The sequence below is a fragment of the Pristis pectinata genome, chromosome 8, assembly GCF_009764475.1.
Source record: "Pristis pectinata isolate sPriPec2 chromosome 8, sPriPec2.1.pri, whole genome shotgun sequence".
Classification (NCBI taxonomy): domain Eukaryota; kingdom Metazoa; phylum Chordata; class Chondrichthyes; order Rhinopristiformes; family Pristidae; genus Pristis; species Pristis pectinata.
Window position 1 is genome coordinate 71,539,997 of NC_067412.1, and position 17,109 is coordinate 71,557,105.

The 17,109-nt window shown below is 38.4% G+C and overlaps 1 protein-coding gene across 1 annotated transcript in view; it reads right to left on the bottom strand.

The window, feature by feature from the left end:
- The window catches only part of LOC127573013 (protein Shroom4-like), a 219,444-nt gene that overhangs the window by 138,061 nt on the left and 64,274 nt on the right, over positions 1-17,109 (bottom strand). The gene's annotated exons all lie outside the window — the stretch shown is intronic.

The following is a 17,109-nucleotide window of genomic DNA, read 5'->3' on the forward strand; positions in this document are numbered from 1 at the left end:
CATTTCAGCCTTAAAAGAGTTTAAGCCTCTCCCCCTTCAATACTATCCATTTGCCATCTATCATATGCCCAAAGTTTTTGGTGTATGAATTTCTAGATAATCATCATGATGATTCATGAAGTAACATGATGATTTTGAATGCTTGTATTGCAATCAATTCTGGTCACCCCATTATAGGAAGGATTTGGAGGCTTTGGCGAGGGTGCAGAAGAGGTTTACCAAGATGCTGCCTTGATTAGAGGGCATGTGCTATGAGGACAGTTGGACAAACGGGTTATTTCTCTGGAGCAGCAGAGGCTGGGTGGAGACCTGATAGAAATTTTTTTAATTATGAGAGGCATAGATAGAATAGACAGCTAGTATCTTTTTGCTGTGGTTGCATTTAAAGTTAGAGGGGGTAAATTCAAAGGAGATGTGTGGGTCAAGTTTTTTTTACACAGAGAGTGGTGGGTGCCTGGAATGTGTTCCCAGGGTTGTTAGTGGAGGCAAATACAAAAGAGGTGTTTAAGAGGCTCTTAGATAGACACATGAATATGCAGAGAATAGAGGGATATGGATCTTGTGTAGGCAGAAGTGACTAGTTTGGTTAGGTGTTTAATTAGTTTGTCACAACATTGTGGAGCGAAGGGCCTATTCCTGTGCTATACTGTTCTATGTTCTATTAATGCATAGGTTTCACAACTGGGCAGTGGATTTACTGTATGAATTAAAAAGCAATAATACTCTGAACCCTGTGGACAGCTTAATCATGTGTTTGTATGTTTCAATTACTCACTTTTTGGACGTCAGTGGCAAGGCCATTATTTATCATCCATCCACATTGACCCTTGAGAAGGTGGTAGAGAGCTACTTTCTTGAACTGCGGAAGTCCTTCGGGTGAAGGTACTTCCACTACAGAGACTTCTGGGTAGTAGACTCCACAACAATGAAGAAACAGTGATATATTTCTAACATGTGATTTGGACGGAAAAATTCCGTTGATGATATTCCCATATGCCAGAAGCCCTGTTCTTCTTGGTGGTACAGGATGAGGGTTTGGAAAGTACTTTCTGAGCAGGCTAGTACATTTTGTGCACGGGTTCTCTGCACAAACCAGTGCATTTTGTAGATGATACACATTTTAGCCACTACAGTAGTGGAGAAAGGAATGAAAGCTTGGGGTGGTGGACAGGTATGCTTGCTTTGACCTGAACGATGTTGAGCTGCTCGAATATTGTTGGAGCTACACTCATCCAGGCAAGTGGAGAGTATTTCATTGCACTTCTGACTTGTGTCTGGTAGATGGCGGAAAGGGTTTGAGGTGTCTGCTGGTAAGTCACTCATCTTAGGATATGCAACCTGTGACGTTTGCAGCCATACTGTTTACGTGACTTCAGTTTTACTTCCCACTTATCAGGCTTAATGTTGTTGAGATCTTCCAGCATGCAGGTATGAACTGCTTCATTTGCTGAGGAGTTTGCAAATGGAATTGTACATTGTATAATTGTCAACAAACTAAATGTGTTCCATTAGCAAACATTGTGGAACCCAACATTTACCTGCACACAATTTGATGGTATATTTTATTATATTTTAGAATGATCAGATGTATAAACTGCCACTTCATATTGTTTGCTAATCAATCAGATCCTTTAATTGGTTAAAGAGATCGACTGTGAGTTCTGTAATTCATATGGTTCTGTTGACTGTGAAGCACTCTTATTAACTTATGTATCCAGTAATTGTGACCCAAAATTAATTCGATTTTGAAGAGTAAGGGAAAATATCAAATAGATGGGCAATGGTGGCTAGAAGAAATAATCTTCCCTGTCTGAGGCTTATTTAAAGACATGCACGATATGAAGGATTAGGTAGTTAATCGTGGATAAAATACTTATGTTAAATATCTGCAATGATATCTGTCAAATTTTGTAATGGTAACTTATTTTAGAATGCTTTATTTCAGGTAGGTTCAAATATTGGAATTGTGTAATTTGATTATTTTGATGTACAGCCAAAGCTGGCTGGAAAGATCCACTTTGTTCACCTACCATATACAGACTGTATGGTGATTTTATTTTTCAGATGTATAAAATCTTTGTGATCCTTTATTGATTTACAACCCCTAAATTAATGCAGTCTTGCTTCATTTGAGGCAGCCGCTATCCTTTTGTTAAATTAATACATAGATCATTAGAATAAATATTAGACTATAGGCTTGATCAGGCTCTGAAATAGTCTGTATCACAGAAGAATAATTCAACAAATATTAGGTAAGGCTGTATTAATGATAATACAATGTATAATTATAAAGTTTTTAAGACTTGGTAAGGAGAAGAAATACATAGTTTACAATTTAAATATTATGATTCCCAAAAATTATTCCATGGGAGTGATTGTAAATCTATTGTGAATTATTTAATAGCATCAATTGAAAGGACTTAGGCGATTCTTTAAGAAAGAATATTGTTTTTCAAGTACTGTAGGACTGTTTAATAACAAATAACATTTTCCAGCTAATTAGTGCCATTCATTATGTTAGCTACTGGGTACATGTGGGTAATTGTGATTTAATTGCATTTCTGATCAGTAAGTAAAAATGCTAACTTTGGACACTATTATCAAGTATGTGGTTTTAATACCCATACATTCAGGGCATATCAAAAATACTTTGGTAAAAACATAAGAGAAAAGGCATAAATGTACTTGATTATTGAGTGCTTTGCTTCATTGATATCTGAATGATGGTAGATGTTTGTTTAGTATATAAGGAAAAACACACAACTAAAGCACAGTTACCTCCTGTGTGTCTATGAAATGTATTTTTGAATGAAAATTAGAGCATGTGGTTGGAACAACATCACTTGTGGCTAATCAACAACTCATAATGTTTATTGTCAACACTGAATAATGTAATACACTTAGTACATATAACACACTTGCATATTTGGATTGAAGGATGCTCTATGCACTGCCCTTAAGCCTTGAAATTATATTATTAAATACAAGTTATGAATTATTGGGTGGGATGGTCTAACTTCTTCTGGAAATGGTTTCAACAATTTTCAATTAAAACTTCTAATATTATTTGTTACACAATTCTATTTAAAGTTGTTAATATTTGCAAAAGTTATTCAATCCTTGTGTACATAGGAATTTCTATTATTTGTCATTTTGTTTATCCATAGGACCTCTTCAGTTGAAGATATACAACTTCTCTTCCTATTTCTAATCTATCATTTTGTTGCATTATATGAAAGGTATTTATTTTGAATTTGTTTTTGTTCTTGTGTCTAGACTATGCTGTCCTACACCTACACCACTGAAGGAGGACCAAATTGCTTTAAACTTCGGTCCTTGTAATTTAGCACTTCCATTCACAGTGCTTACAGTGGCCCTTGCCTGTTTATCATGAAAAAACCTGGATATGTGGCCTTCTACCCCATCATACAACTTTTTTATAAATACAATAAATATTGATCCAACACAAGTTCTTGCATGTGACCTCTAGTCGCATCCTAACAATTTGAATACCTGCCCATTATTTCTATTCCTACCTTTTCCACTTTGCCAATTTCCTAATCATTAATAATTTATCATCAATTTCACCAGCGTTAACTATAGTTTTTAAGAAGATGCTTTTTCAAATGTCTTCTAAAATTTCATATACATAACATCCATTGATATTACCCTGTCTAATACTTTGGTGACTGCTTCAAAAAATTCAATCAGTTTTATCAAGCTTGGCCTAAATATTATGAATCTATGCTGGCTGACTCAGGTTGGCTGAAAATCTCCAAGGTATTCAATATCACTATCCTCAGTTATAGACTCTGGCAATTTCCTAACAACAGATGTTAGAAAAACTGGTTTCTAATTGTTACCCTTTCTCACCTTTCTGAAGTAGCCGACTTACATGAGTAACTTTCCGAACAAAAGGAACAGTTCTTGAATCAAAAGACCATTGGAAGATTATAGTTAGGGCACTGATTTGTTCTTAACTACTTCTTTCAATACCACAGAATGGAAATTATATGGTCCTCAGGATCTGATGCATTTTTAGTGCCACTATTTCCTTCATTACTGTAAGTTTAATTTTAATGATTCCTGACCAGTGATTAATTGTTACTTTCTTTGGAATGTCTGTCATGCTACCTTCCTCTTCTATAATTTCTGATGCAAAATAATTATTCCACATGTCTGCTATTTTGTTGTTTTCATATACATTATCATTACTAAGTTTTCTGGATCCCACCCTTGTTTTTCTGATTGTTCATAATATATTGCATTTTTTCCTGTGTTGTTTTTAATGTGCCTTTCAAATTTATTTTCATTTACTCATTTTGTCATATTTTGTTCTTTGTATTTTAATCAGTTGCCACAATATGTGCTAATGTTTTCATCCAGTTTTATCTTGTCCTTAACCTATTTAACCATCCATGGTATTTTTTGGCAAGTGGAGGTCTTGCCCTGCAGGAGTAGAACTCAACTTTGTATCTTCCGTATTACACTAAACGCTTTTTAACACCTCCCATTGAACTTATGTTTCTTTATCCATTAAACGATTTGCCCAGTTCATCGTAGCACTATCTGTCACATCATATAGAAATCAATCTCACCATAATCTAGAATCTTGTTTTGTTTTCCCTGTTTTCAACTACTACATTGAATGTTCATAGATTTGTGGCTGGTAACTAAATATGACTGTCCTGTTATTGGTTAGCCACTGCTTAAGCCAGATCTCAGTGCTTATGTTTTAATTTCAAACCGCACAAGTATCATTAGTTTACAAGTTCTTCATGCCTCTGAAACATTTTGCAGTTCACTGTTGATATCTAGAACTTTTCTCTTTTCCCACTAAACACACCCTCAAATCCCTCCCCCGCAATATATACTTTAACAACCAAGACTATAATTACAGTATGCATCACATTATAACCCTGGGCAATCATCACATTAATTAGATTATCAGAAACTCATGCATTACCATTTGATGGAAAAGTGCAGAACACACCTTCATTTGGAAGTGTTTACAATCGGTGATGTCTCAAAATACTTCTTAGAAAGTAATTTTCATGTGCAGTCATGCAGAAAACATGGCAGACGATTTGTACACAAGGTTCCACAAAATTGCTGTGTGATAATGATATCTAATTTTTTTAGTGGCATTAATTTATTGTACACCAGGAAGAAGTTAACTGTCTTAGCTCAAAATTAAGATATGGGATCTTTTAGTCCTCCTCTGGGTTTAATCTTTACTGTCTGATGGCATAGAACTCTTCTAGTACTGCACTAAGTATCAGCTAGATATTGTGCTCAAGCTTTTGAAGTAAGAGTTTGACCTACAATTTCTGACCCAGACACGAGTAGTATCACTGATCCACATGTCTGCTATTTGATTGTTTTCATAACATATATATTCCCCATTACAATTTCTACACATTTTGTACTTCCGACAACTACCAGGATTGGGTGTATGACTGCTGGTCTTGTAGAACCGTCTGTTACTTTAGACTATTGTTATATTAATAAAAATAGATATCCTCTTCAAAATAATTGCCATTGTATATTGTATGCTGTTGATTCACAGCTACTTCAGTTGCCACAAATCTGCACTAGATGGCAAGAGAGGATTAAAGAACACACAGCTTGATTTTAAATACAATCCACAAGGTAAAGGATTACCTCCTGATTACAATTTATCGCTTCAATCTCCCACTCCCTCAATCTCAGCTGATGAATCAGTGTACTCCATATTGATCATCACTTTGAAGAAGTGCTGAAGGTAGCAAGAGCACAGAATGTACTCCCTGCGGGGGACATTAGTGTCAATCACCAAGAATGGTTTGGAAGCATGGAAACCAGCCTCCCCTCTATGGACTCCCCTCTACACTTCTCACTGCCTCAGTAAAGTAGCCAGCATAATCAAAGACCCCACCTACCCTGGTCATACTCTCTTCTCCCCCCTCCCGTCGGATAGAAGATACGAAAGCCTGAAAGCACATACTACCAGGCTCAAGGACAGCTTCTAACCTGCTGTAATAAGATTATTGAACAGTTCCCTACTACAATAAGATGGACTATTGACCTCACAATCTACCTTGTTACGACCTTCCACCTTATTGTCTACCTGCACTGCACTTTCAGAATAAAGTAACACTTTATTTTGCACTATTATTGTTTTACCTTGTACTACCTCAATGCACGGTTGTACTGAAATTGATCTGTATGAACAGTAGGCAAGTCAAGTTTTTCACTGTACCTTGATACATGTGACAATAATAAACCAATTTACCACTGACTCAGCTGTGAGTCATGAAGGTCAGACCTGCCACATTGGTTCTGTTTTGGTATGCTGACTACCTGTCACAAACAACCAAATCTACTTGATCTCATCCTCGCACGCATCTGTCCACAATAGCATAGATAAAAATAATGGTGCTTGTGGAGGCAAATCCTGCCTTCACATTGAGGACACCCTCCATCATGTTGTGTATGTGGCACTGCAGTTGTGTTAAATGGGACATATTCAGAACATCCTTAGTGGCTCAAACCTGGACATCTATGATACGCTGTGGATCATCCGCAATAGCAGAAGTGTACATCACCACAATGTGTAAACTCATGGCCTAGCTAATCTCTCTGTTTACTAGGGGAACAAACTTAGTTCAATGAACGACTTACAGGACCAGCATCAGGTGTACCGAAGAATGAGGTGCCAACCTAGTGAAGCTGGAACTCAAGACTTTATATATGCTAAACAGCTAAAATACCATACAAAAGACGGAGCTCAGTGATCCCATAACCAACAGATTAAAGTTTTCCAGTCCTGCCCCATCTAGTTGTGAATAGGGGTGAATTAAATAACTAGAAGGAGAAGGTTCCAAGAACAACATCATCCTCAACAAAGATGGGATCCAGTACATAAGTGCTAAAGCATTCACAACCATGTTCAGCTAGAAGCACTGAGTAGATGATCCTTTTTGGCTTCCACCTCAAATGCCCACCAGAAGAAAATTTGATTCACTCAAGACACAAGAGACTGCAGATGGTGGAATCTGGAACAACAAATAATCTTTTGGAGGAATTCAGCAGGTCGAGCAGCATCTGTGGGGGGAAAGGAATTGTTGATGTTTCAGATTGAAACCCTACGTTAGGACCTTGTCCTCAAACCTACAGACAATTAGAGTACTGAAAACCTGCTGTTCTGGCCAAACTGTTCCAGTACAATTACAACACTGGGATCTTCCTGATAATGTGGAATTTTGCCCAGGTAATTTTTGGTCATTAGAAGTACCACAGGTCCAATTTGGCTAATTACTGCCCAATCAGGCTGCTCTAAATCATCAGTAAAGTGATGGAAAATATCCTCAATGGTGCTATTGAGCTAATAACCTGCTTGGCGATGTCCAGTTTGGGTTTCACTAGGAACACCGGTCTCCAGACCTTGTCCAAACATAGACCAAAGAGGTAAATTCCAGAGGTGGGGTGAAAGTGACTGCCTCCATCTAAGGAAGCTTCAAGGAGCCCTGGTAAAGCTAAAGTCATTAGGTATCATAGGGAAAATATTCCAATGGTTGGAGTCTTAGCTTGCACAAAGGAAGGTGATTATCACCAGTGCCTCTACTTCCTCAGGAAGCTAAAGAAATTTGGAATGTCCCCTTTGACCCTCACCTATTTTTATTTGTGCACCATAGAAAGCATCCTATCCGGATGCATCACAGCTTGGAATGCAACTGCTCTGCCTGCGACCACAGGAAACTGTAGAGAGTTATGGACACAGCTCAGCACATCATGGAAACTAGCCTCCCCTCCATGGACTCTGTTTACACTTCTTGCTGTCTCGGTAAAGCAGCCAGCATAATCAAAGACCCCACCCACCCTGGACATTCTCTCTTCTCCCCCCTCCCATTAAGCAGAAGATACAAAAGCCTGAAAGCACATACCACCAGTCTCAAGGCCATCTTCTATCGCACTGTTATAAGACTATTGAATGGTTCCCTAGTAGGATAAAATGGACTCTTGTCTTCACAATCTACCTTATGACCTTGCACCTTATTGTCCACCTGCACTGCACTTTCTTTGTAACTGCAACACTTTATTCTACATGCTGTTATTGTCTTACCTTGTACTACCTCAATGCACTGTTGTAAAGAATTGACTTGTATGAATGGTATGTAAGACAAGTTTTTCACTGTACCTTGATATATGTGACAATAATAAACCAATTTACCAATTATCTGCGCCCCAGAATGTCACTGCAAGAGTTCCTAGCCTCAACCATCTTCAGCTGCTTCATCAATGACCTTCTTTTTACTATAAGGTCAGAAGTGGAGATATTCACATGATTGCATAATTCTATTTGCAACTCCTCATCAAATATTGTCCTAGTCAGCCTGCAGCAAGCTCTGATAAGTGGCAAATAACATTTATATCACAAAAATGCCAGACAATGATCATCTCCAAGGAGAAAACCTAAATATCTACCCTTAATATTCAGTGCCATTTCCCCTGACCATCAGTAGTCTGGGCTCACCATTGATCAAAACTTCAACTATACCAATTACGTAAACACTGGCTATAAAGGCAGGTAAAGGGGTGTGTATATCACCTCCAGGTATCCCAATGGCTGTTTTACAAGCCCCCAAGTCAGAAGTGTGATGGCATATTCTCCACTTGCCTGGATGAGTACAACTCTAACAAGACTCAAGTAGTTTGACATGATCCAGGAAGAAGTAATCCAATTGATAGGCTCCCCATCTACAGCCCTAAATATTAATTTACTCTGCAACTGATGTGGTATGGTGGCAGCATACAGTATCCACAAAATGTAGAGCACTTACTTATTCAGGCCACCCTGACAGTACCTCCTGAACCTGCAAACTTTTCCACTAAGAAGGTCAAGGATGACCAGCATCATGGGAACAGCAACACCTCAGATACCCCTCCAAGATGCGTACCGTCCTGACATGGAACGACATCACAATGCTTTCCTCATCAACACGTCTAAATCCTGGAACTCTCTACCCAATAGCATTGGGAGATTAGCTTCACTTGATCCGGAGTCTATATTGACAGTTTTATTTAATTATTCATGTAAGAAAACACGTCTACCTGTTAATGTGGTATTTGGCATTACTTTCCATATCCCTCCAAGCAACTGGAGCACTTGCTTTACAAAGCCATTGTCCAAATTTCATGGAAACATCAAAATAATTATTTGTGCAAAAAGTATAAAGCTCTTGGACCAATTTGGAGGAAACAAGAAAGAAACAAAATAAAAAGGGAAGGAAAAAGGTCAGAAGTCACAAAACATCACTACAAATCTTTCTATAGAAATCTGCAAATGCACTTTCTAGCAAAACATAGCCCTGATCACTCTCATTATACAGTTGGGTGCATGATTGAGTACTGTGATGACACTAACAATGGAAACTGCTTGGATGTACAAATAATTTAACCACAGGTGTAATTTGAACATAATTAATTCGTAGCTAGTTTCTTCTAATCACTAAACCTCTTTGGAAAATGGGCAGCAGTCTGACAGAAGAATGGAGATTTCTGTTCTGTTCATGTTGTGTTCACTTTATGCCCATTAATCAGAGATAGCTTCTTGGAAAATCTATTTGAATATGTTGGACAATTTGCAAAACTACTGGTAGGTCGAATATGATGGCAGAGTATAGTATTAATGGTAGGACTCTTGGCAATGTGGATGATCAGAGGGATCTTGGGATCCGAGTCCATAGGACGCTCAAAGCAGCTGCACAGGTTGACTCTGTGGTTAAGAAGGCATATGGTGTATTGTCCTTCATCAATCGTGGAATTGAATTTAGGAGCTGAGAGGTTTTGTTGCAGCTACATAGGACCCTGGTCAGACCCCACTTGGAGTACTGTGCTCACCTCTGGTCGCCTCACTACAGGAAGGATGTGGAAGCCATACAAAGGGTGCAGAGGAGATTTACAAGGATGCTGCCTGGAATGCGGAGCATGCCTTATGAAAGCAGGTTGAGGGAACTCTGCCTTTTCTCTTTGGAGTGACGGAGGTTGAAGGGGGACCTGACAGAGGTATATAAGATGATGAGAGGCATTGATCGAGTAGATAGTCAGAGGCTGTTCCCCAGGGCTGAAATGGTGGCCACAGGAGGACATAGGTTTAAGGTGCTGGGGATCAGGTATAGAGGAGATGTCAGGGGTAAGTTTTTTACTCAGAGAGTGGTGAGTGCATGGAATGGGCTACCGGCAATGGTGGTGGAAGCGGATACGATAGGGTCTTTGTACATGGAGCTGAGAAAAATAGAGGGCTATGTGTAAGCCTAGTAATTTCTAAGGTAGGGACATGTTCAGCACAGCTTTGTGGGCCGAAGGGCCTGAATTGTGCTGTAGGTTTTCTATGTTTCTACTCATATTATAGAGTGTAACCATTAGAAATAAGCCATTTTGATCCATCAAGTTTATACTAGTGCTTATACTCTTATGTGAAGCATCTGTTGAATTTGTTCTTCAGCTTGCTCAGCATAGGAACCATTTAATTAAACTCCAACAGGATTCATAGCATTTGCAGCCTTCTCTTTTTTTACTTAGAATTTCTAGTTTTTTTGACTCTGATAAACATATTAACAATGGCTCATGGTTTATGGAAGAGAATTGCATGTTCTGATTTCCCCGTGCAAAGACTTGTTTTTGAACCTCATTTTTTATGATTAACTTAACTTTGTGACCCCCTATTATTTGTTTTGAATGACTGAAAGAAATCTGAGTGTCATATATGCCCACATAATTCTGGAGGCTTCTATTTGTTCAATTCTATCTGCTCAACCTCAACCTTCTTGTCTAATTAACAAGTGCCATTTCTCATAATTAGTAACACTCCATTTGATATGTATGAGCTCAGACATTTGAATGCTGTGACTATTGTAGCTGAGCCTGGTTCTGCCTTTAATGACATTCCCCTCCATGCAGTTTCCATTAATGTATCCCAGTGATAATCAGATGTGGAAATTCTGGTTGTTTTACCTCTACCAAGTCCAAAACCTGTGGTGATTATATCAGCTGGCAGCATGCAAAACTTACACAGCACACATCATTGCATTGAATATTCGATTCTTTCTAGAAGCGTTCTTTTCTATTAACCTCATAGAAGTTCACTGTATCGATGATATATTTGGTCATCCAGTTGACTGTTTCACTGGTTGCAGACATTTTCCATTTTCTATGTGGTATTTTGAGCAAGGAGTACAACTGTAGTATTAAAAAACTCTTTTCTACATTTTGTATATATTAATAGCAGTTCCAGATTTTGCAGGTGTGATAATGGTTAAATTTTCACCATCATTATATTGTGAAACTAACAGTGACCTTTAGAGTATGCATATGCACAGCTGAACATGGAATCATGAAGCTGTTGCCAGTGAATCTCAGCTCCTTCTCCAAGGTAAGTTTCTACTGGGTCGTCTTGAGAAATCAGCGAATTAATGAAAACATAAGGGCTTAGAAATTCTACTGTTTGTGCAATGTTTTTGTGCGCCAAGTGATAGAATTTTATCAAAAATGCAATTGCTAAAATTATTTAGTGAACCCAAAATATCCTGTTCTAAATTGTATATGAAACAAGACCATCAGGCATGTACCGTGACATCAAGGCAGCATGCAAAACTTACTTTGATGTAATTTGCACATCTGAGGCCCATGAATAGCATAGGCCTTGCACATTGAAGCAGGCCAAGGGTTGAGGCCTATTTAGGCCTCAGTTAGAGGGAGCATGAATTTGTCCCGGCCACTGCTGTTTTCATCTAAGGGTTCCACCTTCTTACAAGTAGACTCTTTATTTTTTTTAGTGAGCAGTCATCTTGCCCACCCCTCAACAGCTGATGTTTTAGCCAATCATATCCCTATTCATCCCACTGAATGTTTCCTCAGCTGTACCCTTGACCATCTCGCACTGCTCAATTATCTTTGCTCCCCAATAGTCTTTTTACCTTCTCCTAATGACTGGCCAACTGCTTTCCTCCATGAGTTCCACTTTCCGCAATGATTTGCACTCATGGATGAAAAACCTTTGGGACAGGTTCTTGAACAAGGCCTGTTCTACAACACATGATTCCTTGAGCTTTGTGTGCAATAGAATATAGCTGCCTAGGGGCCTTGAATGGTAGCTTACAGAGTGCAAAACAAAGATTGAAGCATAGTCATGATATTAAGAAAGGATATACCTATGATAAAATTTTAAAAAATAAATGAAATTATTTTAAAATTTATTGTACAGTCTTTAGAGAAATTTACAGTTGCTTGAACATGCCTATTCAGGTGTGTTGCAATTTATTGCCCAAGATATTTCCAAACCTTTGTTAATTCGAAGGTCTTTAAAAATGTTAGGCTTTATTGCATGAGATCAGGTGATTTTTAACAGTGTACTAAGGCATTTGGTTAACTCTTTTGTCCTAAAATACTTCAATGCATTCAAATTAAAACTCCCTTTTATGAATGTTTCAAAATACTGTAGAATGGGTTTAAAAATAACTATTATTTTTATTTAACTTCAAAGAGGTTTGTTTAACATATTTCATAACTATTCTTAATAAGATAACTGTTTCTGTCTTTGTTTTGCACTCTGTGAAATATTGAAAGCATTCACTAAAATTTGTACATTTTACTTCCTGTTTGTTGTCTGTACATTGGTGTGGCAGGACAATTTGTATGCTCTAATGACCTTCAGCATCAGTGTTGGAGGAGGGTTTTGCCCTGGATGGGTTCAACTATGCCAAATACAAAAGACATCCTTCAGGTTGCGACTTAGGCAAATGCCTGTCAGTGCTATCTTGAAAAAAATATATAATGAAAATAGAGGTGGAGAAATCAATCACCGCTGTGTGTTATGGACTTTAGGAACCAATGGCTCATATTATTGTCAGTAGGGGAAACTGAAAGGAAACCACTGGCTCAAAACCAAGACAAAATTGTCCGGACAATATCCAAAACAGGAAAGCTAGCTCAAGTCACAGGAGAGATGTGACACTATGGCTTGTACATCTTGGTTACCAATGAGAGTAAATGAAAGAGATCAGGAAGGTTAACAACAGTATCAGGAGAAACTGTTGTATTCTGAGTGGGATGATTGACAACACCATGAAGGCATTCCTTTCTTGAGGAAGGGACTGGAGAAGTCGCTGCTTGAGTGGAGCTCATCCTGCTCTGGAAAATAACATTAATGAAGAAGCAAAGGATAAAATTCTCTTTTACACAACAGGCAGAGCTAAAGAGAATATTGTGGCATACCCTGACTATTATTATGAATGCTAATGTCAATAAGGGTAACACAAATAATAGCAGAGTAATTGATGGGTGAGGCACTATGAATAAAAATGGAGATAAACTCGCTGATCTCTGCCAAATGAACAATTGTAACAAAACACAATTTCAGCATTGTGATATACATAGGCTGATATGGTGTTCTCCATATGGGAGAGATAAGAACCATATTGACCATATGATGATCAATGGTAAATGTTGATGTTAACTGACACATGCAAAAGTAAGAAGGATGTTGGCAGATATCCAGTACCTTATATCCTCCATCAAATGAAATCTGAGAAGTATGTGTCCGTCAAATAAGAGGCATAGATACTATGACATTGACATGCTAAAGTCCCGTGAAATACAGAATGCTTTTAATTCTCTATCAGTTTCTAATAGCAGAGAAAGAAATGTAATCTTCATATCTTTTAGCTCAGAACAATGTCAAATCAAGACTTTTTTGCACAATGAGAACTATCATTACCAGGAGGCATTGGAGATGGATGGAAATGCTTTGGATGGAAACGGGTTCTATTACTAGAAAAGCAAGAAGATGGATACTTGAAAGCAAGCAAAAATGAAGCCACCTGAAAACAAACGATGATGAACTGTGGAACTGAGCTGAAAAGCCTGGAGAACAGCTGGAAAACCATTGGCAGACTCACCAGAAACAAAAAAGGGTGGAAGAGCTTAGTCACTGTCCTAAGTGCCAGAAGCACAATGGAGACAACGTTGCTGCTGTCTGTGAGAATATCTCAGTGATTGACTGCTCAGCCAGCTTGATGAAATTATAATTGCTGGATGCTGGTGATCTCTTTGAACTGCTGTCTGACAGCTGCCAGTGCCTGAAAAGAAGAAATCCATGGTAGGTGGATGGCTGGATGTTTTGGGGGTTGCCTTCTTTAAGGAAAATGACAACTGCAAAGTATAGACTAGGTTATGTATACTACTGTGCTGCTTCAGCACTGTTGGACAATATATACTAACCTCCTTACTTTCACGTAGGTACCCCCTCCATTCATTTTCTGTATTAGCATTCTTTGATTCCTTTACTGGTCTGTACCAAATGCTTTTTATTTTGCATTTTATCCAGGCCATTTAATATTCTTATCACTGACAGTAAATTCTAAATTTGGCTGTTGTGGATTCATTTCCAAATCTCAGAAATGAAAATTGCCACTAGATTGTCTTTCTCATTCAAATGCTGACAAAATGTGAGGTTGCAGAATTTTCTATTTTAGAGATAGGTAGGATTTTTGTGAGAAGATAAGGGAGAAGCATTTAGGCTTTAGCAATTTAATAAAGTCTCAAAAATCACATGAAAAAATTACAAATGCTGGAAATCTGAAATGAAGACAGAAGCTGATGAAAGTGAAGAGCAGGTCAGTTAGTTTGTGAAAATATAATGCACCACTTCTGATATTCTGGGGTTTTCCCCTTGCTGGTTACTACTGGAAACTAGAACTGACCATTCATATTTGACTCTGAGATCAGTATTTGTCCACATACTCACTTCCACCACAACATATTGCACCTCTGCCCTGTCTCAGCTATTCTGCTACAGAACTGTCATCCAACTTCTATTGCTGACAATCTTAATATTCTTCTAACCTTCCATAAATTTGAATCATCTGATATTCTCCATTGATGTTTTAACCCTGCAAACTCTATCACCTATATGCTCACTGACTGACTCTGGCTCCATGTTCAGCAGCACATTGATTTTAAAATTGACATCCAAGTTTTTAAATCCCTCCATCATCTCATTCTTCCTTGTCTCTTTTCCTGATTTTGAGACAGGAAGGCTGGAACTGATATCTTAAAAGTTTCAAAGGTTTATTTTAATTGCCCCACCATCGGCTGCCATGCCTTCAGCTGCCTGGGTGTTAGCCTCAGAATTTCTGTTGCTTTTCTTTCAAGAAAATCACCTCTTCCTCTGATCCTAATATCTTCTTATGTGATTTGATGTTAAACCTTACTTGATAATACAACTCTGAAACACCATTGGGCAATTTTACTACCTTAGACCAGATATATAAGTGCTAATATTTATTATCTCAACTCGGAAACACCATGGCTGGATTGCATAAGGTGCAACCTGTCATTCAGAATTGCCAGGAATTTTCCAGACACAGAAGGCCAAACAGACTGACTCTCAGTCACCTGGAGGTGAACTATAAGGTGGAGTGGGCTTCAAGAGGAAAGTAGGCCTCAGGTGGTGAGGCCGTGTTCCTCAAATGCTCTGATAGCCTCTGACAGCTTTCTATGTCGAAGACTTTTCAACTCTTTTGAAATTTCTCTGATGATCAGAGTCATTTAAAATTTTTTAAATAATTAAGCCATATTGGGACAAAAATTAAAAACTAACTTTAATTCAAAATACCTTAAAATGTCAACAAATAATAAAAAAAACATTAAAATAAAGTAATACTTATCAGCACTTACCTTTCTCCACAGGTTCATTTTAATGGGGTTTACATTCCTCCAGCAGTCTCCATGGCATAAAGCAGAGGGAGCAGACGCAAAGTGTATTGGTCTGTATCTCTAACATATTGGTGCTCCACTGTGGCGCAGTGGCGCAGCTAGATGAGACACTGTCTCACATCTCCTGTGACTTGGTTTACTCCAGACCTCAGGTGTTGTCTGTGTGGAGTTACAACATTCTCCTTGTGAACATGTGGGTTTCCTCTATGTTCTCCAGTTTCGACCCACATCCCAATGATATTCAGGTTGGTAGATTAATTGGCCATTATAAACAGCCCCTAGTGTTTGGGTGACTGGTAGAATTTGGGGGGATTGATGGCAATGTGGGAGGAATAAAACAAGAGTATAAATGGATGGTTGATGGTTGGCATGGACTCATTGGGCTGAAGGGCCTGTTTCTGTGCTGTATGCTTCTATGACTCTGTGCTGGGATCAGTGGTGGAGTGGGGGGGGTCATATGAACTGGCATCTGACCTCTACCTTGTTTCAGGCTTTGTATTTAGCTGAGCATGTGCAGAACTTTGAGATGAGCTGAGACGTGAATAGCTGCCTACTGGTTATTCCCTATGGAATCATTGGCTGTCAGTCAGCTAGACACAGCCCTATGACTTCTCTTTTCTATTTACTGAACAATGAATTGCTGTGAATTTCCAGCAATTCCAATTTTTATTAACGATGCCTTTTGTTTCCATTCCAGCATGATCTATTTTAGGTAAAGTCTCTGTTGCAAATCTTAGCATTGATTATTGGCCAAACACATTACTGACAGAGATTGAGTCTGGTCAGGGTGACTCACTTATAAAGGGGTTTGAACAGAGTTTATTGATTATCCAGTGTCTCAAAATCATTCAAATTATCTGAGGAATAGAGTTTGTGATTCAATCTAATTCACTGGGAGTTAATGGCCTTCAGATTATTGGCTATGATGCTGAATGGCTTTTAGAGATACAACACAACCACAGTCACTCAACTGCTTCTGGTGGTCACAGACATGATTATACAATTGACGGATGTTTGCAGTAACTGATATTTGGTGGCCTTTCACCTCCCTCATTTGGTCCGACTAAACAAAATTGATTCAAAGTCACAATACAGCATATTTGCTGGAAATCCACATTGAACCATTGAACTCATGTCTAACCCCATGGGATGCCTGAAAAAGGAAACAAGAGGATTTGAGACTTACATACTTTTCAGCATACGATACAAAATTGAGATAATATAGCAATCTCACCATATTGTCAAAGTGTTCTGTGTGCTAATCTTTTGTTTGTCGAGTGCCAAAATCACAACCAATGCTGGAATGCTAAAACATGCCGTGTCTTGAAGAAGGACATGAATCTGTGCTTGTGA